The sequence below is a fragment of the Anabrus simplex genome, chromosome 7 (assembly GCF_040414725.1).
Source record: "Anabrus simplex isolate iqAnaSimp1 chromosome 7, ASM4041472v1, whole genome shotgun sequence".
NCBI classification, from domain to species: domain Eukaryota; kingdom Metazoa; phylum Arthropoda; class Insecta; order Orthoptera; family Tettigoniidae; genus Anabrus; species Anabrus simplex.
Window position 1 is genome coordinate 165,887,977 of NC_090271.1, and position 9,108 is coordinate 165,897,084.

The following is a 9,108-nucleotide window of genomic DNA, read 5'->3' on the forward strand; positions in this document are numbered from 1 at the left end:
TCTCAGATTGCCAAATGTGTATTGCAAGGGCCCACATAGCACGGGAGCAATAACTTGTCCGGAATACAAATATCAACAAGAGATAAAGAAGGTCATGAGCACGGAATACATCTCATTTCAAGATGCTAAGAACAAGACTTCCCCTCCTCATTATTACCCCTCTCAACACCGCCAGAATTCCCCGCCCTCCCCCTGGTACCAGATCATGTTTCTTCTGCACCTGTCCAAGAGTTTTCTAGAAAGCGTAAATTTACTCAAGTAATACAGAAATCTGTACCCCCGCCTTCGACTCCGGGTTATGATCGAGCTGGTTATCTTGCCTTTGTACGCTCTGACCCCGGTCCTACAAGCCGGGTTCCATTAGTTACAACCCCGCCTGCTACACCGTCATCTTCTATTTCCACAGCACCACCTCCCTCTACTTCGGGTCCTAGCTACCCACCCCGATCACAAGATTGGCAACTGTTAATGCAAAAAACCAAGTACATTATGAAATCCTACAAATCTTATTCATGCTCTTCAGAATGCGGGAGGAGAATCACCCATTTCACCGGTAATATATTAACTACGAGATCACATAGCTCATATCCTCACCCTATATGATACGCGTTTTTCAGTGGAGCTCCAGAAGTCTTTTCACAAAAAAAACATGAACTTCAACTATTAATTCAGGAAACATGTGCTAACATCATTGTCATCCAAGAAACGTGGTTTTGTGCTGACACCCTTTTTCACCTTCCCAAGTTTCATGTCCAACGCTTTGATACTAATAGAAGTGATGGCCTTGCCATTTTTATTCATAAATCTATTCCATATGTCCCCTTCCCTCTGACGCATTCCATTCCAAATACTATTGCTTTAGGTATTATTGTGCGCAATTGTATCTCATCAATGTGTATTTTCCTCCGGGTGTTTATATCACTGCCTCCCACTGGTCCCACTTCTTTACCCAATTTGATTCCCTTGAACATGTTTTTCTCTTTGTGATTTTAATTGTCCCCATACTGCCTGGGGTAGTTCTAAAGATATATCTAAAGGGACAAATTTTCTTACGGCGTCTCAATCCCATCATTGTACCATTTTAAATGATGGGTCCCCAACTATACTTTCTCCTCATGGTGCACCCCGTAGTGCTGTTGATATTTCGCTCTGCCATGACCACATGACTCCTAATACTGTGTGGAGTACACACCGTGACACTCATGTGAGTGATCATTTCTCTATTCTTATTTCTCACGGCGTTTGTAAACCTCCCTTTTTCTCATCTTCACGCTCCCAACTCAGTAATATTCAGTCTTTTCGGAATTTTGACAAACAATCGTATTGCAGTTCCTTCACACCCATCTCCTTCATTACCCACCCTCCACTTTAAACTATCCCACCCTTCTACGTATTCTCTCCACACATGTTGAAACTTTTCAACCATGCAAATTCACCCCCCCCCCCCTATGTCCCCGTCCTTATCAGAAAATGCATTGGTGGGACGACGAGTGTCACAAGTTAATACTGCGGCGAACAGCTTTATTTAAATTGTTTCGTAAGAATATGACGCTAGCTAATTATTTAATATTGAAACGTCATAATGCTTGTATCAAGCGCATCTTCAATGCAAAGACACGTGAGTCTTGGAAAGTCTTCATCTCCTCTCTCATTCACCGCGTATCTGCAACAACCCTTGGGATGCCATTAGCGCGCTCACCCGAGTTTCTTCTGTGCACCCTGCGCATTCGATTATTCTGCCTGATGCCCTTCTATCTTTTCTCTATACTTTAACACCTGACTTCAAAATTCCGCCTCCATTTTCTTCCTCCCGTCCCATATCTTCCCAATTTTCTGTTTTACTTCAACCTATCCAACTGTCCAAGTTACAGTCCGTGTTACAAGCAGTTCGTAGTTCGTCTCCTGGTCCTGATAGTATTACTTACACTATGTTCCGTCTTTTAACCCATTCCGGTCATCTTGTTTTACTTTCTCTTTTTAACAATATCCTTCTCACCTTACAGGTGCTGAAACAGTGGAACGAATTTAATTTATTCCCAATTCTTAAACCCGGGAAAGATCCCTCTTCTCCTTTAAGTTATCTTGGCATTGTTTTAAGTTCTTGCATTCGGAAACTTTTTCAAAAAATATACTATAGCGTCTTCTCTGGGTTCTCGAGAAACATCAAATCTTCCTAAATTTCAGTATGCCTTTTTTAAAGGACGTGGCACACAAGATCCGCTCAATATTCTGTTAACTGATCTCCTATTAGCTAGACATAGTAAACATAGCACCATTACAGTTTTTCTTGATATTCAAGGAGCGTATGATTCCGTTCCTTTACACTTACTATGGAGTTGCCTTGATTCCCTTGGGTTTCGCTCTACTTTTATTTCTCTCTCAGAACGCCTATATATTTCTCGTACTCTCACTCTCAAATTCCCATACCCCCGTTTCCAGGAAGACACGTTTCACATGGAGTTCCACAGGGTGACATACTAAGTGGTATCCTATTTGCGCTTTATATGCGAGATTTAGAACGTGTAAATACAAAGAATGCCCGAGTTTTAGCTTACGCCGACGACTATGTTTTATACGTAGCACATGATAGTGTTGATGTGTGTAGGAGAGTGTGTCCTTCGTGAGGTTGCTTTCTGGTTACATGAACATGGCTTTTCTCTCTCTCCTTCCAAATGTGCTGCAATGATTTTTACCCACCTTCGACCACCTAACCGTTCTCCTATTCTTCTTGATCGTCTTACCATTCCCTTTGTAAATCAGCATCCCTACTTTGGAGTCATATTAGACCACAAATTAACGTGGACTCCTTATGTTGATTCGCTTCAACGTAAAACTGAACGCTTTATTATTATATTGCGTACGATCATCCGTCTAAGTTGGGGCGCTGATCCTGCTACAGCGATCTCCTTTACCGAGCAACTATTCGATCCTTACTAGATTATTGTGCTTTTTTATAGACACCGCTTCTGCACTGCTTCTGCTTCTACCCTGGCACGTTTAAATACAATACCGAACACTACGTGTCCGTCTATGAGCACTTAAAACTACACCAACCAACGCCTTATTAATAGAAGCCGTTGAAGTAAGTATTTATACTGACGGGTCAAAATCAGTCTACGGTGTTGGAGCAGCCTTTTATATCCCTCAACCGTATACTCTCTCTGAATTTTCCTTCCTTTCACCTTTTCTGTTTTTACCGCCGAATTGTTTGCTATTCGACAAGCCCCATTACCGTCAGGTCACATGCGTATGATAAGGTTGCGATTTTCACGGATGCACAAAATGTTTTGTATGCCTTATGCTCGCCTCTTTCTACTCATAATTGGTACTTAACTTATATAGCGTTAAGTATCTTTTATACATCCTTACTCGTTCTGGTGTTTACATAACTCTAGTTTGGGTTCCCAGTCACTCTGTCATAGAGGGGAATTAGACTGCTGATCAGGCAGCTAAACGAGCATCAACACAATCTCCCCCGCTTTCTATAGCGATCCCTCCTTCTGGGGCCTATTCCACAAAAGTATGGTCTTGTACATTACAAGTAAATTCTCTAGTAACTAGTACAAAGAGTTTCTGTTCCACAAAATAATTCTCTACAGTTGTACTTTACTACTCCATACTTACAAATTACCAGTGAATTTTTATAGGTATGTTCCACAAAAGAACTAGTACTTGTAATTTACTAGTGAATTTGGAACTATTCTCTACCAGTGAAAGGACAATAATATATAAATGTACTAGTGCTATTTAAATATACTTATTTCAGATACATTTTGATAAATATGTGATCTAGCAGAAGTGATAGTGATGGTAATGAAAATGAAAACTACCGTCTGTATAGGGAAAGAATAAACTTCCAATTTAACACTATTTGAATACAGTGAGAGTTTTAGGTTAAGCACAATACGAGTGGAAGAACTTATGATGGATATTTATCATAGATTGAAACATCCTACGAACAGAAATAAATCTCTCTCTGCTAAACAACAGTTAGGCCTACTAACAACACTGCTTTGGCTAGGAAATTGTGGTCAGTACCATGGTATTGCACATATGCATGGGATGGCAAAATCTTCGGTCTGTAGGTCAATACATTCTGTGGTAGCTGCAATAAATTATATAAAATTTCCTCAAATTGTTCCTTGAGCTGAAAATATTGAACAAACATGTTCCAAGGACGACATTCCTGGAATCATTAATTCCAATCATTAATCCAACTTTTCCCCTCAAAAGCTCCATGAGCTTTTCCAAATCAAGTATTTCCATCCAACCCTTTATTTTGTCTTGTTTTTTCAGACTCTCGCTGAATGCACCGAAATGAATATCTTTCCTTCTTTCTATTTCCTTCAAAATGAATAACTTAATTTCCTTGACACCATTTTAACAATTCATGCAGAGTGTGCAGTTTTGTAACAATTAAGTTTGGCGGCCAAATGTCGTTATTAGCGGCATCCTATTCCAAATGACAGACCAAGGTGGGTATGTCAGACTATCGTGGAACATATGCGAGGATCGCGGAAGAACAGAATGGGTGATAATAACGAAGTAATTTCCTATCATCAAAGAAATAAACTGAAAAATAACATTGTAGCATTGAGAAATTCTTTGAATCTTTGCTACATAACTTAATATACGATATTAAGTTTAATGAGGCAAGCATAACCTAATTGAACGAATGGAATATGAAGATAAACAGCTGATTCATGCTATGACGTAGTATGTTTATTGATATGTTGTCACTTGTAAAACTTGTAACAATTCACTAGTAATATACAAGAGACTATCAATCTTTTGTGGAACAGAAGTGTACAACTCCGTACATTACAAGAACCCACACTAGTAACTTGTAATGTACAAGACCATACTTTTGTGGAATAGGCCCATCTCATGCATAAAGTGCGAGACATATCGTAGCAACAATGGCAGTCCAATTGGAATGAATCGTCACGAGAAAAGGGACGTTTTTTCCACGAATTAAAACCTGTCATTCCGCCTAAACCGTGGTTTTATTTTGGTACGTATTCTCGGCGCCATATCACATCTATCATACGCCTCCTTTTAAATCATGCTCTTCCTCCCCAATATAAAAATCGTTTTCATCTCTCTCCCCCCACTTCCTGTGTTTTTGGCTTGTCTGATACCGACAGAAATCACCTCCTGTTTCAATGTCCTGCTTTTGACGTTCCCCGAAAGCGTTTCCTATCTTCTTTGCATAACATGGACATCCCCTTCCCCACAAGTATTTCCTGTTTGTTAACCTCTCTAACTCCTACTCTGTTCGATAGCATAAATCAGTTTGTTGATGCTTAGCCTACAAGGAATACAAAGCCTGCCCAATAGCCAGTCATAGCTGTCCGCCCTGTGAATGATATATTTGCCGCTAGAGGCGCTGCAATTCAACCTCACATGAACACCTCGGTTGGCGGTGTTTCTACACGTTGTATGCTTACTGGTGGCGTCCACTACGAAAGTTGAATGTTAATACTGATAGAAATAATGAAACTCAATAATGATTTTGTTTTATCCGAATCCTTGGCTGAATGGTCAGCGTTGAGGCCTTCGGTTCAGAAGGTCCCGGATTCGATTGCCGGCCGGATGGGTGATTATAATCACGTCTAATTAATTCTTCTGGCTCGGGGACTGGTGTTTGTGTTTGTTCCAACACTTTACCTTTCATATTCAGACAATACACTACACTTCCAACCATCACAGGAACTTGATATAGTGATTACTAGACCTCGGATTTTTAGGTGCTAAAATGTTATTTTAGCTGCCTAAAACAGACTCTCAAATAGTCTCTAGAATATTTTTAGGAAGCTTCAGTTTTACGTGTCTTAATATGAATTATTTAAAACACCGTATTGATTTTGCTAAATTGATTATAATTCGTTGTGGGGAAATATAAAACAAGTTTCACTCACCTCTTTGCTGCAAACGTCACGGAATATAATTTTACCATCCGATGTGAAATGCGTAAACTCTTGTAAATTGAGGATGACTTGGAACCTAACACTTTCGACTTAATTCACACACTGAGCAAACGGGAAAAGAGTATTGTTAAAATACGTCAGTTATATTACAATGGAGTACTGTTGCGTACCGTTTTGTAAACAAGGCTCTAGAAATAAAGTTCCTGGAACTAGTTTCCATGAATTCCCTTGCCAAGAGCCAACTAGGGAATTATGGGTTATTGCAATAGGCAGATAAGGTGTGGTACAGTAAATACGCAGACCGTGTGACGGCAAAAATTAGATTACTTATTATTATTGCACCTGTTCTGATGATAATAATTTCCTTACTCGGTTGTGTAGATATCAAGAGTGTGTAGATAAAATTAGTAGTATCCAGAGTCCATCTCCACTAACATCATATCATTAATACAAATCAAAGACAGAGGTGGTCTCACGTCTCAGGTATCCAAAGCCAAGTTTTGTTTCACTGCTGATGAAACTGGGGCAAGTAAGGGACGAAATGTTATCGGTAACGCTGGGCAGTCCAAAAATAGCACAAACATTAACCCAAGTACTGTTGCCACGTGTTGCTAAAAATCCTATTCTACAGTGTGGGAAAAGTGATCATCCTGAGGAACTAAGCAGAATAATACTGCAGAAGTTTCTGCGCCCCTCTGTCACTAACTACGCTAATGGCATGACAGATGAGTATCGCCGAGAATGCTTCTTGACAAGAAAAACAATTTATGATGAAAAAATATCAAGGAAAATGGTTAAAGTCGTTCCTTTTCACTGAAAATCTACGGTGCGGTAGTAGAAATATCTAGTGCAGACCTTAATCCTTTTAAAAGCCAGACGAATTTCGACAGGTATGTGTGTTATCTGATATGAAAATCCATAGCTGAATTGAACTCTTAGGGGTAGAAGGTGAACATTTATTATTTTCTACCTCATTCTGCTCAGTAACGTATATAATATACAGGAAGTATAGTGAAGAGCTAAATTTGTGCTGGTTTTAACTCCCGTTAGCAATGCTAGTGACTACTGATGTGAGGTGGTAAACTAGCGCTGCAGCGGCCAAGACGTGCACTGCCAGGCGGACACTGTTACTGAAGAGAGCACTGCGAGTGAGCAGGCTTTGTATTCCTTGTAGGCTAAGGTTGATGATGCACATATTGTATTATAATCCTTTGTCAGCCTCTTTGTGCGAACTGCACTGCAAAATGTTTGTCATAATTTTGGTTGGATATACATCACCTTAACCTCTGTCTAATATGAGGTAATCATGCTTTGTGTGCGTCCTATGTTGTGTTATTTTTCAACTACACTTTTAACGTTCATTGTGAGTGATTCATGTGTCCGTACTGAAGCAAGACCAACTACAATCCTCAGACCGCAAGGCAGGTTTCATTTAATGGCAATATGGCCGTGGGTACGGGCCAGGCGTAGGTTAAATGTGATTGTGGATACGAGTTTAAAGCAATAATTGTGAAATAGGTATTTCGAGTGGACATATGATCGTACTTCGTGATTTTCAATACTGATACGGAAGTATTTGTGACTCCAGTCGCTTTTACGTGGAAGATTAAAATACCTGTAGGTTAATTATTTCGTGTTTCAACGTGGTACCGTACAGGTCATGTGTTTGTTTATCAATGTGTTTGAGAGGTGGTGTTATAATTATTGGCGTTTGCTTAGAATGTAGTGTGCCGTATTGTGTACCTCTCTGCAGGTCAAATTACGGAAATTCTTAGCGTATGTCTGCCCTCTCCATTTCGAGAGAAATGGATTCGGTGCATTGATAGGGAAAATTTTGCTGTAAAAAATGAACTTGTCGTGTGCATCAAATATTTTACTCTAAGTTCATTGTCCGCAAAGATATTATATTTCCCGTTGAGAATAGTGAACCTATTCGCTTCCCTAGGAAATATCTTAAATTGTCCACTGAGACCTGTCTCTCGCATAACATTTATTTACCTCGAGGAAGAAGGTGCCCTAGAAAGCATGAACAGCAACTGCCACTGAGAGACGAAGTAGCATTTAAACATTGGTGTGAAGATGATACAGATATTTCCAGCCTTTTAAGACAAAAATATGAGTCTATTCAACGTGATTGCGAAATATTATAATGTTCTCAAGACCTACAGTAGATATTCCATCAATATGAAAGTGACGAGTGACCTAGAAGTGCAAGTGTATTTTAAAATTATTGCTTTACTAGCAGAAAAATTAAAGTTGATATTAGGAGGTTACGGGCAAGGCAACCTCAATTGTGAGAGATAGAGAAAATGTGAAATTCTGGTAAGTCACCTTGGTAATTACAGAGAGAGTAGTATTGAAATGAGTGACATAATCTTTATTTTGGGGAACTTTCTGAAAAATAGAGTCCTTGTTTTAGCCTTGTATTAACCTTTGAAAGCAACATTAATTGTTCAAGTGATGTGTGGAAGTGTGATGTTTCTTCGTCAAAAATTATAAAGGACTGTGTAAAAATTCTGGCCAGTAATTTTATCAACAATTATACGATCTCAAATGAAAAATTGCCAAGAAACTTCAAAAGAGGAGTTGTAGGATGTGTGTAGTGCTAGTTTTAGTCAACTTCAATATTTTGGTGAATGATGCATAATAGGATAATGGGTCACAGTGTTAATGTTCGGAAAACTACTTATTTGTTTGGTGCTGTGTCGATTTTTTCTTGAGTCCGTATTCGTGTTTTCAACGAAGTGACATTTGTTAGGCGTTGATAACTTGTTGTTTATTGTAATGCTTTTTTCTGTTGCCAGTTATTCAACGTCACACTAACACATCAAAAGTTCTCGGTGACGGAAGGATAGGAAAGAGGTAGGAGTGGGAAGGAAGCAGTCGTGGTCTTAATTAAGGTACAGCCTCAGCATTCGCCTGGTGTGAAAATGCGAAGCCACGGGACACAATCTTCAGGGCTACGACGATGGGATTCGAACCCCTCCCATCTTCCGAATGCAAGATCACAGCTACTCAACCCTGAGCGCGCGGCCCTGAAGATGGTTTTCAGTGGTTTCACATTTTCAAACCAGGCAAATGCCGGGGCTGTACCTTAATAAAGGCCGCGGCCGCTACCTTCCCACTCGTAGCCCTTTCCTTCCATCCATCGCCAAAACCTTTCGATGTGATAGTGGAC